Raw genomic sequence first — 21,483 nt, 5'->3', positions numbered from 1 at the left:
CGTTTCCTGTAGAAGTGCGGAGTGTCTGCCAAGAGACAAATTGGTTTCTAGGGCAATATTTGAAAAGAGTGATCACATATCCCTTTGAGTCAAAGTACAGAACAGTTGTGCAGCTGATATCCTTGAGCATGCATGTGTTCAAATTTCCGAGAGCTTTGGCACGGGATCCGCAATGTGAGATCACAATGGCACATGGCAATGGGGTGTTATGGATGGAAGATGGGTTTCTGCTCATTTATTTTGACCGTTTTGAAGGATAGCTCCGGTGCTGCACTGCATTGTGGGCCACAAAAGACTTCCACATCTAGTTGAGTCAAGAATGGAGAGATGACCACAATCTTGTGGCATTCCTGAATATTTAATAAAGTCCCCCAAAGTCCCTCCAGGATAAATAATAATAGTAATAGTAATACCCTGTTCCTTTAAGTTGCAGTCTTGATTCCAATTGGACATCTGTTGATGTCATTAGAATGCATGCATGCCTTACTGGAACACGGTCTACAGTGAATTGCTTTATTTATTTAGTTATTTTGAAATAATTTTTATTTGGCTTTACAAATGTAGAGTTATAACAATACAAAATGCATATCCATATTTAGAGATTTCTCCGAATCTCTAGACTTCCCACTTCCCCTCCATGTGTCCTATCATAAACCTGTTCAACTGCATATTATGTCAGCATCCAAATTGGATGTTTCTCCATTTTGTCCATAATATCTTCTACATTACACATGTTATCGTAATCCTGCTAATGTTTTCATCTGCTTTCAGTGGTCTCCCAAGTAAATTATAAATTTCCCCCATTCTTTATTGGAGTTTTGGTCTTCTTGGTTCCTGAGCTTTCCGGTCAGTTTTGCCATTTCGGCATACAGTGAATTGCTGTAAGCCTTACTGTTTAATGTTATCGGTGCCATCATTTTGATAACTATGTTCTTTTCTGTTCAGCATGGTATTTTATTTAACATGTGCCATATCTGTTTTCCAGCTTTCGGTCACAGGTGGTGTGTGAATAGGTCCTATTGAGGCAATAACGGGAGAGAGAAGGGTCACAGGGAGGAGGAAGCGGTAGTGGTAAGGTCTATGGGTTTGAACAGCTGATGTTTTACATACAGCTCTTTTGCTCTTTGGGTCCACTTGTTTCAAGAGCTATAATTCAGACAATCAAATTCCTCAGTCTGTGACTGCCATGTCACCCCCTCAAATGGTGCCATCATAAAGCAATAGGTATAGGGAACCTGTACATCAGGTAGCAGCTAATTTTTTGAAATAATAATAATAATAATAATAATAATAATAATAATAATAATAATAATATATTTGTACCCCACCCATCTGGCTGGGCTTCCCCAGCCACTCTGGGGGCTTCCAACAAAGATTAAAAATACATTAAAATGTCACACATTAAAAACTTCCCGAAACAGGGCTGCCTTCAGATGTCTTCTAAATTTTAGGTAGTTGTTAATCTCTTTGACATCTGATGGGAGGGCGTTCCACAGGGTGGGTGCCACTACCGAAATGGCCCTCTGCCTGGTTCCCTAGCTTTGCTTCTCGCAGTGAGGGAACCGCCAGAAGGCCCTTGGCACTGGACCTCAGTGTCCGGGCTGAACGTTGGGGGTGGAGACACTCCTTCAGGTATACTGGGCCGAGGTCTCTAGGTGTATTTCCAAGCTATGCACCTGTTCCTTCAGGGGAAATGCAGCTCCATCAAGAACATGTCATCTATCCGATTCCCAGTCAAGGGCAATATTCTATTTTAAGGCTTTCATACTGCTCCGAGAGTTCTTGTCTTGAAAGGCAGTTTTAAAATGTAAGAAATACACAGATTTTCGTGTTCTGTGTTGAGTATATTTATTTTAATTTATTACATTTTTAACCTGTGATTCCACCAAAGAGGTCAAGGTGGTATATAATGGAGTTTCCAGGTGATCTCCCATTCAATCTAAGGCCTCCTCATCTTCAGAGGTGGAACTAGGTTGGGTGTCTGAAGAACAGAGAAGGTGGTAAGTAACAGGCTCCATCAGTTTCTATACCTTCCCTAATCTGGTTCCCCCTCCCCCGCCAAAAAACCCCAACCACTTTGCATGCTAACATCAGAAAAAATGTGGGAGCCTTTCATTTCCAACCAAACACAAAACGTATCTTGAAACTCTGGCTGAGGGTGGGGTTGGAGCCTTCTGATTGAGACTGGAATGACTGTTCTTGGCAACTGGCTAATCATTTGCATTCAGATGCCAAAAAGACCAGACATTTCTGTCCTGCAAGAAGTTGTCAAACATGTAGTCGTTTTCTCGGCTCTTCATACCAGCTTTCATCTTTTCCTCTCCCAGATGTTACGAGAGAGAGAGAGAGAGCGAGAGAGAGAAAGATAGAGAGAGAGAGAAAGCTGCATTAATCTAAGAAAGCAAAATACGATGGTTACAGAATTATCTGTTAAATATAGAAGCTGGAGTTCTGTTTTGTGATAGCTCATTACTTGTTCTTCATGTCAGTTAAAAGCACACTCAACTTAGTTTTATGTTGTTGGTAGGGCTGCTCCCTTTCTTTTTCTCTGTGCATGTGTTACGTGCAGTCGCTTGGCTCTGAGTAGAGCTGCATCTGTTAGCTATGAAAAAAGAAAAGAGAGAGAAATTCGAAGCATAAAACATGTTTTCTCACACACACATAAAAGTCTGGGCCACTAAAAGGTGAATATCTTCACCAGGCCTCTCCCAAATACCATAATTTATAATCGCCAAACAAGTGACTCCGTAAAACAGATATATAAAATTACAGTTAGAAATGGGGAAGTTATAATGTTTGCCAGATGAGAATCATGCAGGTTTATGTGCTCAGAATTCAGATCAGTGACCTCTGTTACATTCCCCCCGCATCACAAGATGGAAGGGGATAATAAGATTATTCCACTCTACAGTACGAGTATGCCGAGTGCATTTGAATTAATACTCTGGGCTTTTAATCCTCAAGACATACACCTGCACAATCCTGAAAGGGTAAAAAGTGAGCACCTTTCATTTGTCCTAGACACAAACACGATGTATACCTTATCTCCCACTGATTTTCAAGTTCTGTGTTATTTCTACTATCACTATGGATGTCTGAAAAATTGATGAAAACAGGAGCATAAATTGCCAGTGTTCACTGATATCTACATCTGGAATGAAAATCAACTCAGCAAATATGATCAGTATTCATTGTTGCTGTTGCTTTCAGTCCACAAACAATCACTTACATTCCCTTACCCTGTTTGTATTGTGGTTCCTCTGGAATGGAATGAATAGGGTGGAATGAATGAATGAATGAATGAATGAATGAATGAATGAATAGTTAGTACATCAGGTTGCGGACATAACTCATGGCCAAAGCTGACATCTGAGCATCTGTCAGCAAGGTCAGTTCCAAGTGTAAACAAAAACTATGCACCTGATCTTTTAAGGGAAGTGCACCCCCAGCTAGGACATCATATTCCTGGACTGGTAGGTTTTCACACTTCTAGATTTACTTTCAGTTTATCTTCTTCCAACATATCAGTTGCTGATTTAGCAACTCCACAGGCTTCGTAGGACGTGATAGCAGAGAGATATGGAGCTTAATGTCACCAGCATACCATCCCATGGTCATCATTCCTGTTCCCTAATGATTTCTTCCAGTGGTTTTATGTAAATGTTGAATAGCATAGGAAACAACATCAAATCTTGTGGGACCCTATAGACCACAGGTATCAAGGGGTTGAGCACAAGTCCCCCCAATACTGCTTTTTGAGATTCACCTACAAAGAAAGGCCAGGGGCAGCACAAAATAGTACCCTCACCCCTTTTCTCTGTCAAAGTAGGGAGAACCATCTGGATTTGACTGCTCATTTTTGAGCACCCTAAATTCTCATTTTAAAAGTAAAATTAAATTTAATGTTCCTTCCCCCCACCACAGTTTACTTGACTTATAATTAAACTGTCCCTCCCTGATGCCTGAGTGAGGGAAATAAAGTAGGGTGACAACTGGAGGGCTATGGACTATGAAATCAAGGTAGCAAGAGTGGCTGGAATTGTATCGTGGGAGCAAGCCCCATTCAATTAATGAGACGTACTTCTGGTTAGACATAGTTATGCTTGAAGACATATATGACTTTGAGACGGACCGTTAGCCATGCCATTAACTTTGAAAGGGGACACATAGGAAAAGTACGGTAATTGGTTTGGAAATATCTGTTGATTGCATATATTTTAATGGAAAATACCAGATGGAAATGCTACAGAGTATTGGAATGCATTGAGGCATGCTCATAAATCCCTAGTTGCCTCTAAATGCTCAAGCACCATACTCAAAAGTGGAATATTGGGCACTGACCAATAATTATAATGGGTTCTTTGATAGAAAATGTACCACTGTCATTTCATTGATGGGCACAAGTTTCTAAGCACATTCAGTTGCGTGTGTTTGGAAATCAGGTATGCTGATTAATTGGGGCTTCAGATCATAGGGAGACTTCTATGTGCATGTGCCTGCAGGATGTTGTGGGTGCACTTACGCGCATGCCCCTGCCCTCTTCCTCTGTTTTCAACACTGTGTGTTCAATGCCTGAGCATGGCTCTTCTCAGGCTAATATATGTCGGAATGGAAATGGCAGTCACATTGTGTTATATATGAACCTCTGGAGCAGCTGTTTTTTAAAAAATCTTTTTTAAAGAATCTATTTTAAGGGGAAAGGAAAAGCCATTTCTTGAAATCAAGAACAGGTAGCAAGCCTAGGTGAGCGACAAAAATGGGCATTTCTTCAGAACATTTGTCAAACAAAAAGCGTTTGGATTCACTGAACTTGGTTCAAGCACTTTGAGGTTTCCTTTTCCCTACATGTTGCAAACACATTGGACACTTTGGAACCTCACAGTCCCGAGTGCATTTTATGTTCTCAGCATGTGGCATGTTATGTTATTTGAGTACTTTGTAATGACATTGAGTAACTAGAGATGGGTGAAGCAGTTCAGTCTAAATAGGAACCAGCCCACACCTTTGCCCACCCAAAAGTGACCTCAACCCAGGCCTTCCTTTTTGCAGTCAGGATTGGTTCAGAGGGGTCAGCTGTTGAATTGTCAGCTGGTGGCCAGACATGAGAACAGACAAACCCAATTACTGCCTTCCTCCCTCATCTGGAGGTTAAATATACTTTGTGTGCTCCTTCCATATTATTGCGGTTAAGACTTGAGTTGAGACCCTTCTGCTCTGAAGGTAGCAGTTTCTGCCAAAGAGAGCCAAATGGTGGCTTCCATGTAGCTGAACCGGTAGCAAACACCTGGTCACTTCTCACGTGAAAGTTTCCTTCAGATCCTCTGCATCAACATCGCTTATCAGCATCTTTCCCTTGTCTAAAGTGCTTTCAAGACTTATTTCTGTGGCTTGACTAATATGATTTTTCTCATCAAGGGGCAATGGCTGCAGAGGGGAGATCCGTTTCCTGACAATTTTCAATTGTGGGTCCCTCAACTAGCAGATTTATGTAGAAAATCAAGCTGGTTTGAAGCCTTCTGCACTTGCAGGTTTGCTGCACTGAGAAGATTCCTGCTTGCCATTCAAGCCTGGACTCTTTCTCAAATGGAACCAGGAAAAATCCAGGACTTGGAAATTAAAAACCTCTCCCCTTCCCCATGGCCTCTTAAAGCCACAAGGGAAGGAAATGTCATTTTCGGCCTCTTGGGAGTTTTGCTGTGGTGACGATGATTTTTGCTTGAGTGAGGCAATGGATTGGCAACTTGTCCTGAAGAGCTGCAGGATCCAGTCCGCTCAGTCAGAAGAATTTATTGTGGTTCCAATGGAGGTTTCATTGCTGATTGATATGGTCAGTTGATATGTTGCTGTTTAGTCGTTTAGTGGTGTCCGACTCTTCATGACCCCATGGACCAGAGCACGCCAGGCACTCCTGTCTTCCACTGCCTCCCCCAGTTTGGTTAAACTCATGCTGGTAGCTTCGAGAACACTGTCTAACCATCTCGTCTTCTGTCGTCCCCTTCTCCTTGTGCCCTCCATCTTCCCCAACATCAGGGTCTTTTCCAGTGAGTCTTCTCTTCTCATGAGGTGACCAAAGTATTGGAGCCTCAGCTTCAGGATCTGTCCTTCCAGTGAGCACTCAGGGCTGATTTCCTTATGAATGGATAGGTTTGATATTCTTGCAGTCCATGAGACTCTCAAGAGTCTCCTCCAGCACCATAATTCAAAAACATCAATTCATTGGCGATCAGCCTTCTTTATGGTCCAGCTCTCACTTCCATACATCACTACTGGGAAAACCATAGCTTTAACTATACAGACCTTTGTTGGCAAGGTGATGCCTCTTTTGAGATACTTCCTTGTAATTCATATCCATCTCTTTGTGTGTATGGGCTACAAAAACACAGCAAGCAGCATAGGAACTCTTCCAAGAGACCTCCTCCCCTTTCCCAAAATAATTTCAGGAGGTGAACTGATGCAACACAACCTTATAGCCATTGCGATGTTCCCAGATTCTCCCACAAGGGACTGTCCCCAGGTAGCCAGTAACTTAACTCCCTCAGCTACTTTGCTGAGGCCCAACTTCCCCCAAAATACCTGCTGCAGCAGCCTACAGACTTAGAGCAAGAAAGCAGTACGATTCTCCATTTTTATTCTTACTCAAATACTTCTACACAAGATACATGGGGTGAGCTATATTTATGTTAGAATCTATCCAGGCCAGAACACAGACACTTAAAATATAAACATATATTTAATTAGGGAACACATCACCCAGAGCAAGTAGTCATTGTATAACAAATTCTTTAAGAGCACTATTTTCTTGCCCTGCCATAATTTTCAATCATTTTTCTATTTACTCTTCTGTCACTTCCAAGGATGCCTATTTTGTTCTAGGTTAAGCTATATAATTGATTGCCCTTAGGTATAGAAACCACATAAACTTCCAGGGCCGAACCCAGAATTTTGTAATGTAGTTCTCCAACCAACCAATGTGTTTTAAAAAATGTGACTACTAAAGTAGAGTGTGCATTAATATATATATATATTAGTGAAAAGAACACCCCAAAATGCATTATATTGCGGGAAACTGCTGTCACTAGTTGGGGAGAATTACATTTTAAAAATGTGAATATTAGGAGAAATTCACACCACAGTGTCGATGAATTTTCATGGGAACTTAAAAAACAGCAACCCTCAAACTTATATGGAAATGTGGAGAAATGAATTTGAGATTGGAAAAATGAGAAACTGGGAGAGTCAGAAATCGACAGATTTCCACATCCCGAATAGAAACTTTTGACCTTTATGTGGTGTAGTGGTTAAGAGCGGTAGTCTCGTAATCTGGGGAACCGGGTTCGCATCTCCGCTCCTCCACATGCAGCTGCTGGGTGACCTTGGGCCAGTCACACTTCTCTGAAGTCTCTCAGCCCCACTCACCTCACAGAGTGTTTGTTGTGGGGGAGGAAGGGAAAGGAGAATGTTAGCCACTTTGAGACTCCTTGGGGTAGTGATAAAGCGGGATATCAAATCCAAACTACTACTACTACTACTACTACTACTACTACTACTATTCTTCTTCTTCTTCTTCTTCTTCTTCTTCTTCTTCTTCTTCTTCTTCTTCTGCAGCTCGAGTGCAAGGTCTTGTACGGTTTAGAATCACTTCTGTTGCTTTTTGCTTTGCCCCACTTTTGACTGCGGCCACACTCACCAACAGCATACAGGCCCTGAAAGGTTGCCAATGATGGACTAGATCCCTTTGGGCTGAAAAATGCCTGCCCCTCTTTTTTGGAATACGGACTCACATATGCAACTGAAGCTTTGTTAACTTCCCCGGCAGGCCCAACAAATAGCAAAACATAACCAATTCTTATGTAACACACAATACAATCATTTCAAGCAGTCCTACCTCCCCACCCCAGCTTACTGTGCCTAACAAGCTTCAGAAATAATTCTCACCAAAGCATTTCACCTAAGAAACCCCATGAACCTCTTTGCATTTAATCCCTTATATAAATGAATGTCTTCTGTGTTCACGCCATTGCTGTTTTATGGAACGTGGATGCCAGTGAAGTGGCCCTTGAAATGAACAAGGTTCATTGTTGATCAATGTGCAGTAGAGGATCCAACCGGTCCCCCCCCCCTTTCCATTTACACATGCTTGATAATTTGATTAAAGCTGATAAACAGCATGAAGCATCTGATCTGTAAAAGGTTAAGGAAGAGTACATGGCTAAATATGTGCTTAATTTTTATCTACGTCAGATATTCAAGCTGTTCTAATGAAAATATTTATAATGCATTCTGTAAAGATTTAATCCGATCTCTTTCCTGATGGATGAACTCTCGCTTCAAGAAAGATACACACAGCCACCCTCTCCTTTTAGCACAGTTTCAGTGATGATAAAATCACCACAACGAAGTTGAACTCAGTTGCATTAAGACTGGTGTGTTTACCCGCAGAAAAATTTCTCGGGTGTAGACTTTACCTGCAAGAACCTTTCTCAAGAATAGACTTTCAGTACAAAATTTGGAGTTTTGCGAATTTTGAAGGATGGTTGTTTCAGTTTTCATATTGTTTTGGAATGTGCGGATTAGGTTAGGTTCGCCTTTAAATGTGAAGTGAATCAAATTTCTTCTCCATCCCTAACCGCTACCTGCCTCTGCCAAACTCTGCCAGTGAAAACTCTCCAAACCACTGTGGAGCCCCCTGGTGTGTCTGGCAAAAACGGCTCATGGTAGACAGCAAAAAGACCCCAAATAAGATATCCCATGGGGCAATGGGAATTATTTTTGAATTATGGTGCTGGAGGAGACCTTTGAGAATCCCACGGACTGCAAGAAGATCAAACCTAATCCATTTTGAAGGAAATCAGCCCTGAGTGCTCACTGGAAGGACAGATCGTGAAGCTGAGGCTCCAATACTTTGGCCACCTCATGAGAAGAGAAGACTCCCTGGAAAAGACCCTGATGCTGGGAAAGATGGAGGGCACAAGGAGAAGGGGACGACAGAGGATGAAATGGTTGGACAGTGTTCTCGAAGCTACCAGCATGAGTTTGACCAAACTGTGGGAGGCAGTGGAAGACAGAAGTGCCTGGCGTGCTCTGGTCCATGGGGTCACGAAGAGTCAGACACGACTAAACAACAACAACAATGGGGGCAATATCCTATTTAATGCACTAAATATGTGCAATGCCATCTGAATATAATCCTAGTTTGAGCCTAAGAGCTTCCCTGCAGGCTCATCTGCCCTGACATCATGTTCTCAACAGTGGCTAAGCAGATGTGTACGGGAATCCCACAAACAGGACCCGAGCACTCTTCTCAGCTGTGTTCCACTTTGCCATCTCCTCCCAACATACATCATTCTGTCGCCACTGAGCATGCTCAGTCACCACTGCGCTGTCTTGGGAATCTCGCCCACATTAGGATCTTTTTTTAAAAAAAAGTCGTGGCATTTCTGCAAACTTTGAGGTTTCTCCAAGCTTGCTGAGACTTCTCTCTTCTGTACAGATGGTGCCATTTTGCTTACCCACACTTGGAGAATGAGTTTGCTATTAATATGTAGGATTTTGCATTCAACAATGGATAGACTGTGACACAAATCATCTTTCAGGTAGGTAGCCTTGTTGGTCTGATGCAGCTGAAATAAATAAATAAAAATTAAAAATTGTCCCTTAGCACCTTAGAGACCAACTAAGTTTGTTCTGGGTATAAGCTTTCGTGTGCATGCACACTTCTTCAGAGGCACTTCTTCAGATACACAAATCATCTTTGACATTTTTAAACAAGAGGCTGGGAAGCTTTGTTCCTTTGGGAATGTTCTAATCCACGGATTCTTTTGAAAACATGCAAATTCGTTAACCTCGAATGATTAAGCTGGGGTTGCCATCCTCTTTGGACCAGGGAGGACATTTGAAATTTGGAGAAAATGTTGTAGGTAGGTGCTAGTCACCAAATGGCTGCTGCAGGGTGTGTGACGTAACACAAAAATGGCCGCCACATCTAAAAAAAAGGGCAGAAAAAGAGACAGGAACACAAGATGCTGTAGGCTTGCCATATTTCAAAAAGTAATATGCCTGATAAGCCACAAAATTGTTGAGCGTATCATCAGCCAGTTTCATAAACAGCTTGAAGATCAGCGCATGAACAGTGGTTGGGACAACAGAGAACAAGAGGATCTTTGGCCTAGTAGCCAAAAGAAGATAGCTGTGTTAGTTTTATGAGTTAATGTGAACAAGTGAAGAGATGTGCTTGTCCCTCAATATCTGTCTGGATTCTCACAGATTTATGAAGGCTCATAATTGCTGTCTATGGAGTGGCACAATAACAGTTATTTATATCACTTGCTATAATAAATTTTCATACGAAATTAATTTCCAGGAATAGATGTAGTAGTCAGTTTTCTCTGTCCTAATCCTTTCCTCTGAATCGTCTTATTATGGCAAGTTTGGGATCTGGCCCACATTTACGACATTCTTAGCTAATGTAGACACTGCATTCCTATCTTGATATTTGCCATGTGTTGGGCTCAACATGAAAAACATAATCCTGTTCCCCCCCCTACACACACACACACACACACACACACACACACTAATTAGTTCATACCATATGCAGCACAATCCTATGCATGTTTACTCAGAAGTAAGTCCTACTGTGCCCAATGGGATTTATTCCTTACTAAGTGTGCATTGCAGCCTTAGTCAGTATGGTGAACTTGACTTCAGACTAGCAGCAGCAAAGGCAACATTTAAAAATGAGAATTGTTTAAATACAATCGTAATGTCTTGCATGGAGAAAGATGCTTTTATTAACCAATTTCTAATTTGTTACTGCTTTTTTTTTTCATTTACCATTAAAAACATCTCTTTACAAAATGCTAGGAAGTTACATGTATCCATTAAATGGCCCTTCACTGAAATAATCTATCCTTGTTTGTTCTGGCTATTTTTAGCATTCGGCCCCAGATCTGGAGACTATGATTTCTGGAAGTGAGTCCACTTCTCTCATGTTGCAGCAATGCATGTTTACGGATTTTGGTATCTGGGTCTTGTTCAACATTACAGAGGAGATTTCATGCAGAAATCTAGACGCTGTTTAAATAATAACGGTGAAGATTCTCAAAATGTTGGGCTCATCTAAGGTGACACAGGGCTTCTCCACACTTACCTTTTCTCTTTTCTCTTCACAGTTGCGGTCTGTACTTTAAAGCTCCATCTCAGTCTCTACCACTGGAATGAATGGGATTTTGGCAGAACCTTGACCCATCCCGTAAATGTCAAAGTAGCCTGCACCTGACTGAGGAGTGGAATATAGGTAAATTGCATGTTTGTGCTCTGATTGCCAAATAACGAGCAAGTTTCCAAAGGTCCCTGGTCCAAACGTTTCTGGAGAACACCTGTACACCTTCACTGGTTAATGTCTGCTGTATGAAAGGAGGCCTGTTCAGCATCCAAACAGGTAAAATGAAGGATTGTCTTGCTGCCTGTTTGAAAGGCAGTAGGTAGAAAGCTGACGCAAAGCAGGCGCCCTGCTGCACCTGATGTGTGTCTGCTTCATGTCTGTAGTCCTCATACATTTCGTTTAGCTTTGGGACCTGCTTCCCTTTTATGGCGGGGAGGGAACTCGAAGGACTATAAGGACAATGTCACCATTGAAATATTAAGGATATGCCAAAGAGGCATAAATACTGCCTTGGTGTGTCAAATCCAAAGAGGCCTTCGGAGATCATAAGAGTACTAACAGAGATCCCAAGCCACCGAATGAGACCATATTTATGGAGTTTCGCTTGATGTATTAATGACCTAGATAAAGATGTGTGTTTTTCCACAATTAGTTTGGTCTTTGCTTAGATATGTAACATCAATAGGGCTTGCCAGGTAGTTCATTGAAGATGACAGTAAATCTCTCTTCCCATGGCTTACAGTCATCCTATAAATATAGCCTGGAGAAGAAAGAAGAATTGGGATGGAGCAGAACTGCTTTTGGGAAACACTGAAACAGAAAGACAGTTTTCACAACCCGGGGTAGGATGTGTGTGTGTGTGTGTGTGTGTGTGTGTGTGTGTGTGTGTGTAGATATAGATAAAGATAAAGATATATAAAGTTTGAATATATATATATAGTTTGAATATATGCAGTGTTCAGACTCTTTATATTCAAAAGAAGTTTACTTTCATAAACATATAATTGAGAAAGACATATCTCATGCTTATTCGCTTTGTTCCTTATAGACAGCACAGGTTTATCCCTATTAACATTTCGGGATCTTCCTCTGTCTGCTTCACCCCAGACAGACCACACTGACACACACCGTCCTCTGCAGCATCCAGGGAACCTCTCTCATCAGCTATTCTCCTTCATAAACACAGAGAGAAAGAACAGAAAACAGTTAAAAATGACAGTTACTTGAATAACAGTCACAACAGAATGGAATGCCTCTCTCATGTGACTCACAGTCAGCCAATCACATGAGAGAGCTACTGCCAAAGGAAAAACCCCATGCTAAAAACACACAGCAATTCAACATAAGCAAACATTCCCATTCCAGGAAGTTGAACCCTTATCCTTAACATAGGGAACCTGTGGTCCTCCAAAGGTTGTTCAGATCCCACCAACCACAGCCAGCATGGTCAATGGTCAGGGATGATGGGGACATTGTAATCCAACAACATGTGGCAGGTCACAGGTTTACTGCCCCTGTTATAACCATGTTGACTTTTCTGCTTATGTTGGGCCAAGAGTGACAGAGCTGATGTAACAGTGCTCCATGGTCCAAGCCAAATACTTGTATAAGCACATTTTACATTCCTCCATTTCAAGAGGAGGGAGTTTAGCCTATGCTTATGTATTGTTTGTGTGCATATTACTTCTACTTATACACCACTTTTTGAGGTGTAAGGAGAAAGAAAGGGGCTCTGTGGGAGACAACAAACGAGGAAAGACTTTCCCTCAACTGACAGACACAAGACCCTTTTTGAATGTTGATGCTCTGAACTCCTCCATCGTAGGCTCAGGATGTACATATGTTTGAATAAACCATATATCACAAAGACACCATAGTCTCTGCTGTGCCTCATTCCCAGAAGGAAACAGGAACCCTGGGTAACTTTTTGGAATCCCTGGAATTTCACACTGCTCAGAGATTGGGGTGGCATGCAACAATATGTTTCTGGTCTATATTGAGAAGGCATCTCAGTGCTGTTTTCGATAAAACCATAACACTCTCTTCTCTGTACTTAGTTTCTTGTAAACAATGTGGCACAGTGGCGTAGTGTGGGTTGCCAGCACCCGGGGCCACGCGAATGGCAGGGAGGGAGATGTTGTCTGGAGAAGTCACTTCCTGGTTCACACAGAGAAGCTGTTTTCCATGGAGCCCAGATACAGTGCACAGCTGTACTGAGTCAGCACTGGGTGTTGAAATTTTTCCCCCTTGACAATTTTGCACCTGGGGCAACCGTCCCTGTGTGCCCCCCCTCCCCGTGGGTGGAAAAGAAGGAGAGGGAGTTTAGAGGGGAGTAGGTATCAGGGTGAGGGAGGCGGGGCTTCTGATTTGGATCAGGTTAAAATCTGAACTGGATAAGAGCTTGCTGATAATTTGAGACAAGTGTTGTGAGCTGCTGAGATTCATATTACTGATCTAAGAAATGTAGGACACAGCACTGTCACTAATGATTACACTAGATCGTTAATGACTGCTTTAGTTCTCTTTGAAAGCAACCAAAGATCAGGCACCCTTTTTCTCTCAAAGCGTCAAGGAGTCAAGCATTTGCACCAGAATTTTATCACTAGTTTCCTGCTGATGTTTACCACTGGCAGTGTCTCAACTCCAGCGGCTTCCTTAGGAATAGTTCAGAACTAAATCCAATTTAGTTGTTGAAGAAGGATCCAACATGCCAGTAGAATCATGCTTTAGTGCTCAAATTAAATGGTTTCTGGATTCAGAGCAACACTTTACAAAAATAGTTGAGTAATGTGTCATTCTTGAATGCACTTCCTCCCCCCCCCCCATTTAATTTAAAAGCAGTATTTAGCTGTCAATGAAAGGGCATGTATACATCTCCAAAATGAGAGAAGAACAAGGAGCCCAATAGTAAGGCAAAAGGAGCATCCACGCCTATCGTTCAGCCCGGACACTGAGATCCAGTGCTGAGGGCCTTCTGGGGGTTCTCTCACTGTGAGACGTGAGATTGCAGGGAACTAGGCAGAGGGCCTTCTTGGTAGTGGTGCCCACCCTGTGGAACGCCCTCCCATCAGATGTCAAGGAAGTAAACAACTATCTGACTTTTAGAAGACATCTGAAGGCAGCCCTGTTTAGGGAAGTTTTTAATATTCAATGTTTTATTGTGTTTTTAGTCCTCTGTTGGGAGCTGCCCAGAGTGGCTGGGGAAACCCAGCCGGATGGGTGGGGTATAAATAATAAATTATTATTATTATTATTATTATTATTATTATTATTATTATTATTATTGAAGTGAAGTGTGCTGCAAGAAAGTAAAAGTACAGTAATACATTATCACCTTTGTATCTTGAGGTAATGGCTTCCAGTCTTTCTATCTTCAGGCAATTTTTTCCATTCCAGTTTGTCTACTGAAGAACAGGTTAATGTCTGTCACAAAATCACCTATATATTGCAAAGGATTCTGGTGTATATTATAGGGTGCACAGTAAAATTGGTCAAACCAGTTGGCTGGGTCTGGCCTGGTACATCCTTTATGAGGTGCATGTTATGATAAGTTGCCATGGGAACCAGTTCTTCAGTTGCTTCACTGTTGTTCTAGGTGAACTGAGAATTCACCTTAGATTGTGTGTTATCTTCTCTGCCCAATGTTGGGGACAAAGGGTGGTGAAGAAACCCAAGAAAGCTCCTTATCAACCCAAGGTTCCCTAGAAGAAATTTGCTCCCTTTGTCCTGTGAAAACCATACTTTGCTCACATGCAGTATTTCTCCTGTTAACCTGGTTCACCTCTCAGCAATGGTTGAGAATTTTGAAACCCGATTTTTTTATATCTGCCTTTAAGATATGGGGCAGTAGGATGAATGGGAAGAACAGCTTACTTAGTGCTATGCATGTCTCATCATATGCTTCAGGGAAATCTATTTCTTGTATTAAAAAATGGTTGGTCTCCCTTTTAATGCAGTCCTCTTCAAAGATTTTCCCTGTAAGACACAGCTCATTGCCACTTGTGGTGCTACTGGCTATGTCAACCCATTTGCTTTCATGTTTGACATCAAACTGTCATTTGATTCAAAGCAGGCTTGAATCTTTAAGACATATATGTAAATCAAATCCTATCAGCATACTGAACGCACAAATCTCTCTCTCTCTCTCTCTCTCTCTCTCTCTCTCTCTCTCTCTCTCTCTCTCTCTCTGTTATAGCTGTAAATCTTGCAAATCCTAAAATTGGGATTCATTATTACAAGCAAATATTACTATAGTTATTACCTAAAATATATATCTTTGCACAGTATGAAGCATTCTATTGTTCTTGCTGAAAGTTTGTAGAATAATTGTTATGAATTCCAGAGCATTTAAAAATTCCCCAATTGAATTAATTTAACATTTGGCAAAGTGTTTCACTTTAGGAGCATATCAGCTTTAAGAATGATTATGACTGTGGGTTTTTTCTCCCTCCAACAGAGAATTATGGACTGGATAGCAACCTAATTATTCTGGCTGAGATATATCAATATGGACATAGTTTTCTCTGCATTGTCATGATCATATCAACATTACATAATATGAATGAGCTCATTCTAATCAGGTTAGTTGGGGCTTCTTGGAAGTGATTTTAAAAAAAATACCTGGAGCATAAAGGGAAGCCAGACTTCTCAGACCATGTTTTCTGAAGTAATCGCACTGATTTGCAGGAAATGTTATTCGCAAGTTATTTGAGACAACAGGCCTACATGTCCCCAATGTTACATTTAATGTTGCTGTAGATCAATTTAAATCACAACATTGCCAAAACTTCTCATCAGTTAAGCGTGCAGTTGCAATGAGATATGTCTGCTGGTCTAGCGAGGGCAACCTACGTCCACAGAGCAGGTGTGATATGAGGTAAAGAACTCCAGAAGCCAAGGCTGCGATGAGCAATGCGGATCTCACTGGAAGAAGTCCAGATAGGCTTTCCTTAACAGATGGTAAATACTGTTAGGTTTTGACTGCTCTAAACACCTCTTTGGGGAGATTTGAGGACCGAATCCAAGGTCCTTGCTGGCCGCCACCCCAATGGCTGATTGGTAATGTCAAGCCAATAGTGTGATGCTATAGCAATGCTATTGTGTTGGCTCAAATGAAAAGAGGATGGTTTCTCTAGGCTTTCCTATACCTCAGTTGTTTGCTTGGCAGCCTTTTTTAATGGCTTTGGGATACTCGAAGCTATTACAGGTCATATTCCACACCTTTTTCATGTGACTAACAGCAGTGGAGGAAAACAATCAATTGATTTAAACCTGCTTGGATAAAAGCATCGTATTGCGGTTATAAATAAGTATAAACAACTATAATCATGGTGCCATGGCTTCAGGGCTAGCCCAAGACATTTTGCTGCTCAGGTCAAAGGTTAACGTTGCATATGTGCACACACATTTCTGTGAGCAGAAGGCAAACAGGACTTCCTTCAACTCTAGGGAAAGGACAGGCCTACTAAGGGCATCAGTCTAGCTTAGCTGAGAAGACCCAGGGCATGTTGTGTGTGATACACAGTTCTTTTCTCCATCATTTCACCACTGTTCTCCACCACCATAATTCAGCCATCTCACTCTGTCTAGTGAAAATGTGCTTGATGCCAAACACATGGGAATGCACCCTCCTAGAAAGAGCGGGTTTATAACTTGTGGGTGATCCTGTAGAAAGACTGACAAAACCCGGGTCCAGGAGGAAGAGATGCTGGATGAAGATTGGATTGTTAATCTTTTTATTATTATTATGCTTTATAAAATTGATGAATGTTAGAAAGATGTTGAAATGAAATTATTTGGCTCTAGTAAAAATGATTAAAGAATTATGTAAGAATACCATGGTCATGAGAAATTGATAAAAATAAGATTTAAGTTTTAAGCTTTAAGGTTTTCATAATAAGATAGGATTAAAATAGATTAAGGTAAAGTAATGACAGAATATTACGAAATATGGAAAGGATTTGCTGCGACAATTAACAACTAGGTTACAAAAATGGGAGGAGGAGGTCAAAGAAAGAAGGTAATGACAGTGGAGAGTTGAGAATATTGGATTTGTTTTTAAATGTTTGTGACATTTTTTTTTAAATTGTGTTGTGTTATTTTTTGATCTTGATTTTTATTAATTTGTATTGTTGGATTGTGGTTTGTCTTTTCTTTGTTTTTTCTTTCTTTTCTTCTTTGTTTTCTTTTGTAATTCTAAAATTTTCAATAAATATCATTAAAAAAATAACAAAAAAACTTGTGGGTGATCCTGGATCCAGCACTGTCCCTGGGGAGGTTCAGGTGAGCTCAGTAACCAGAAGTGCCTTTTTCCAGTTCTGGATGGTTCTCCAACTATGGCCTAGAAATGACTTCGCCAATGTACTCCATGCTCTGATAACTTCCACACTGGATGATTGTAATGTTGTAATATCTTTTGCATTGTAATACGTTTAAGGCCGCCCTGAAAGATAACTCAGAAACAACAACTGGTCCAAAATGCAGTGGCCAGATTGCAGACTGGAGTTGTATAACCCCTTGTTTTAAAATAGCTGCATAGCTTGCCAGTTCTTTTTGGGGCCCGATTCAGGATGCTCATATTAAAGCCCTCAGTGACTTTGGTCCAAAATATCTGAAAGACCTATTCCTTCTATACAAACCATCTCTGGTGTTAAGATCAGCAGAGGGAGACTTCTTGGCAGTGGTGGGAGCGGAGATCAGGCAGGGGCATGACTGGCGCGCATCCCAGGGGGTGTGACGTGCATCCCCTGGGCGTGGCACGCCTTCCGCGGGGATGTGGTACCTGGCATGGTTCGGGGGGGGTGCGGCGCGTGTCTGGGGGGCGGCCGTGATGGTACCCCCCCTCCCCGATGGTGCAGGGGTGGTGCACTCCCCCTGCCCCCTTCCTCTGCCAGTACCTCTTGGTAGTTCCACTGTCCTCAGAAGCTTGGGTGGTGACAGCAGCAAGGGAGAGGGCATTCTCTGTGGTAGCCTGTACAGGTCATCTGGTATCTTCACTATAAAGTTTTTGGCAAATGGTGAAGAGGGACCACTCTTGGTTTTAGGGACCACTTGCCTTTTGTTTTTGTAGTTTTTTCTTCTTTTTCCATTTTTTTATTCATTTTAAAACACAAATAAAAAACACAAACAGAAAAGAGAAACAATATGAACAAATTTTTGTCATATCCTTATTTTTCTAAACATTGTGAAGTGGGCTTCCCCAAGTTCCACCTATCTGATTTCCATTTTACTTCATCTTTAGCAGTTTACATATATCATAATTTCTAACCATCTTTTTTTTATCACACTTAAAATAACTTCACATTTTATCACTTACAAATAATACTATTTTAAAATTCCCTATCTTCTGCTTCTAACCCTACAGCCTATATCCACTTCCAAAGCTATTCTAAGGTTTAAATATTAACATATTTTTTCAAATATTCCCTTCAACTTCTTCCAGTCTTCTTCCACCATCTCTTCTCTCTGGTCTCGGAGTCTCCTGGTCAGTTCAGCAAGTTCTATATAGTCCATCATCTTTTTGTAGTTTGTTTTAAACCACTTTTAATGTTGTACTTTAAAGTTTTGTGCCCTATGAAGGATGGATGGATAACAACAACACTGTATTTATGTATTATACCTTTTGTACACTACCCTGTGATCCTTTGGGATAAATGGCAAGCTATAAGTATCCTCTCTCTCTCTCTCTCTCTCTCTCTCTCTCTCTCTCTCTCTCTCATAGGCTACCAGCACTGGCTCAGCTTGCACAATGGTGAAAGTGAGCATCAAAAAGAATGCAATATATTGAAAGTCATTCAAATAAAATAAAACTGTCCAGTGATTCATCTTCTGTCTAGCATAGTTACATGTTTTCAGAGTGGCAGATTACAAAGTCAGTCATTTGCATGCTCAAAGTGTTAGGGATGGCAGCTGGCCGGGCAGAGTGGCACTGCTATTGCATTTTCTCATTGGCTCTCGGCCTGTGTAACTTAACACAGCCAATCACATCCAGCTATTATACATTGCCAGCAGTGTGGGCGGGCAGGAGAAACATCAAAGACACATGGCTTTGGAGAGAGCCTGATACTTATTGGACAGAAGCAGCCGTGAGGTTTTTATGTAACTTCTGAGCTGGCTGGTTGACTGCAGAACAGCAGGAGCAGGGTGCGTAGGCCCTCAGCAGTACAAGCTTGACATTTGTTTCATTCTTCTAGCTCATAGTACCCCAGATTCTTTAAAAGTGTGAACAGTTGACCTTCCCAGTGTCTCTCTGTCTTGGGAGCCTTGGGCACAGAAATGACTAGTTATGAGACTGAGTGGGGAAGACTCTGGTGGAGAAATAGAAGAAGACCATGGGGTTAATTTTGCTTAACACTTTCCTTTCTAATCTGGAAGGCCAAAGCAGCGTGTAAGGACGAAGTAGCATGTTAATGAGTTACCCATACAAATCTAATCAGGAAGGGGACATCGACACCAACAGAATAGTTCGGAAAGCTGGGATGTGATCTAAGATTCATATTGACTTCAGCAGGCTTTGAATCAGAATACCAGAGAACTTAAAACCACAGACAGAAAATAAGAGAAGGAAGGCACCCTTTTTCATATGTGGTGGAAGTGTAAGATAGCAAAGCGTTCTGGGAAATGATATATAATGAATATAAAAAATGTTGAAAATAAGCTTTTCTTTTAGGTATAATTGCAGAAGAACTACCTAAAGATCAGAAAAAAGTTATTTATGGATGCCACCATGGCTGACCAAATGGCATGTGTCCAAAGATGCAAAGAAGAAGCAGTTCCAACGAAAGATGATTGGCAATTAAAACAGATGGAGTACGCAGAGATGGTGAAACTTATGGTTGAATTTGCTTAGATTTAATTTTTGTTGTTAAAATATTGTAAATGGAAAAAATGGAAAAATAAATATATATATTTAAAAAAACTACAGGCAGAAAACAACAAATTGGGATTTGGCTTAGAAATATTCAAACAAACAAAAAATGTTAGTGTATGTAAGATATTCAGTATATATAGGTGACCAGAAGAGCAGTAATACTAAAATAAACAAGAAAGTAACAACTGGTAGGGATCAAGTTATTGTCTACTTGCAATCCAGAAAGAAAAGGACATTTCATTTTGGATTTCTTGGGGAAAATTTGGCACCTCTGTAATAATAATAATAATAATAATAATAATAATAATAATAATAATATATTTATTTTTTATTTATACCCCGCCCATCTGGCTGGGTTTCCCCAGCCACTCTGGGTGGCTCCCAACTGAATATTAAAAACATGATACAGAATTAAACGTCTGAATAAAAACTTCTCTAAAAAGGGTTGCCTTCATATGTCTCCTAAAAGTAAGATAGTTGTTTATTTCCTTGACATCTGGTGGGAGGGCATTCCACAGGGTGGACACCACTACCAAGAAGGCCCTCTGCTTGGTTCTCTGTAACCTCTCTTCTTGCAGTGAGGGAACTGCCAGAAAGCCCTCGGAGCTGGACCTCAGTGTCTGGGCTGAATGATGGGGTGGAGATGCTCCTTCAGGTATACAGGACCAAGGCCGTTTAGGGCTTTAAAGGTCATATGGTATATATATAAACTTTTCATATATTAATCAGGGAGAGGCATGCCTCAGAATCATCTGCAAAAAGGGAGGCTTTTCCCCATTGTTGTAGGAGGGGATCCCATGCAGCTTTGCATGGGAACCTCTGCAAAAATAATGTGGGGAAATCTCTGTTTCAGCAGGGAGTTGTAATGCAACCCCCTTCCTAACTCAGGAGCAAGGGTGAAATTCTGTTTAGTTTGGCTGTGTACTTTTGTTCACTGCTGGGAACAACGGTGTGCAGCTAATGCAGGATTTAACTTCACCACAACACCCATCAGCTGATGTCATGAGTGGTGTCAACTCATGGGTGGGTGGGCCTGGTTTTGGGGAAAACGGCCTTGTGTGCCAACTTGGACCTCCTGGCAGGCCAGGATTAGCCTACAGGACAGATATTCCCCGCCTCTGAGATGGAAACACTTCCTGTGGAGGTTATGCAGAACAACCAATAGCAAATGGACACAAAATGGATGTCAGTCACTCACAAAAACGATTGTAAGCAACCTATGCTCCTCCCAAATCCTGCACAAAGGAGAGTATCTGGGAAAACCCAGTCAGATGGGTGGGGTAACAGCAACAACAACAATGTGGATAGGCCCATGGCTGAGCATCTCTGTAGGACTTTACGTATCGCTGAGGTTTGAAGCAGGCCAGAGTTGGCCTGTATCCCAACTCTGTATAGATATGGTTTGCAATTATATGGGAAAGTTCATTTATTGACTTTCTAACCCATTTTT

General features: G+C 41.4%; 2 long non-coding RNA genes across 5 annotated transcripts; one reads left to right on the top strand and one right to left on the bottom strand.

Annotated features, from left to right (window-relative positions):
• Positions 1 to 2,335: 2,335 nt before the first annotated feature.
• Positions 2,336 to 14,715, bottom strand: LOC310703433. Of its 3 annotated transcripts, XR_014524106.1 has the most exons (4): positions 14,499 to 14,715; positions 11,150 to 12,336; positions 9,510 to 9,620; positions 2,336 to 2,595 (listed from the first exon to the last, which is right to left on the bottom strand). It is a non-coding gene; the product is annotated as an uncharacterized lncRNA (long non-coding RNA). The 3 variants fall into 3 exon arrangements; XR_014524107.1 differs by lacking the exon at positions 9,510 to 9,620; XR_014524108.1 differs by lacking the exons at positions 2,336 to 2,595; positions 9,510 to 9,620 and adding an exon at positions 9,722 to 9,982.
• A 46-nt stretch (positions 14,716 to 14,761) lies between these two features.
• On the top strand, positions 14,762 to 19,989 carry LOC310703442. Of its 2 annotated transcripts, none has more exons than XR_014524122.1 (3): positions 14,762 to 15,098; positions 15,621 to 15,744; positions 18,885 to 18,967. It is a non-coding gene; the product is annotated as an uncharacterized lncRNA (long non-coding RNA). The 2 variants fall into 2 exon arrangements; XR_014524121.1 differs by lacking the exon at positions 18,885 to 18,967 and adding an exon at positions 19,833 to 19,989 and having other exon boundaries at positions 14,776 to 15,098.
• Positions 19,990 to 21,483: the final 1,494 nt, after the last annotated feature.

Source organism: Podarcis liolepis, assembly GCF_965112155.1.
Source record: "Podarcis liolepis genome assembly, chromosome: 3".
NCBI lineage: Eukaryota > Metazoa > Chordata > Lepidosauria > Squamata > Lacertidae > Podarcis > Podarcis liolepis.
Note: the sequence above shows the minus strand (reverse complement) of the source record. Positions and strands in the feature narration are given on the sequence as shown.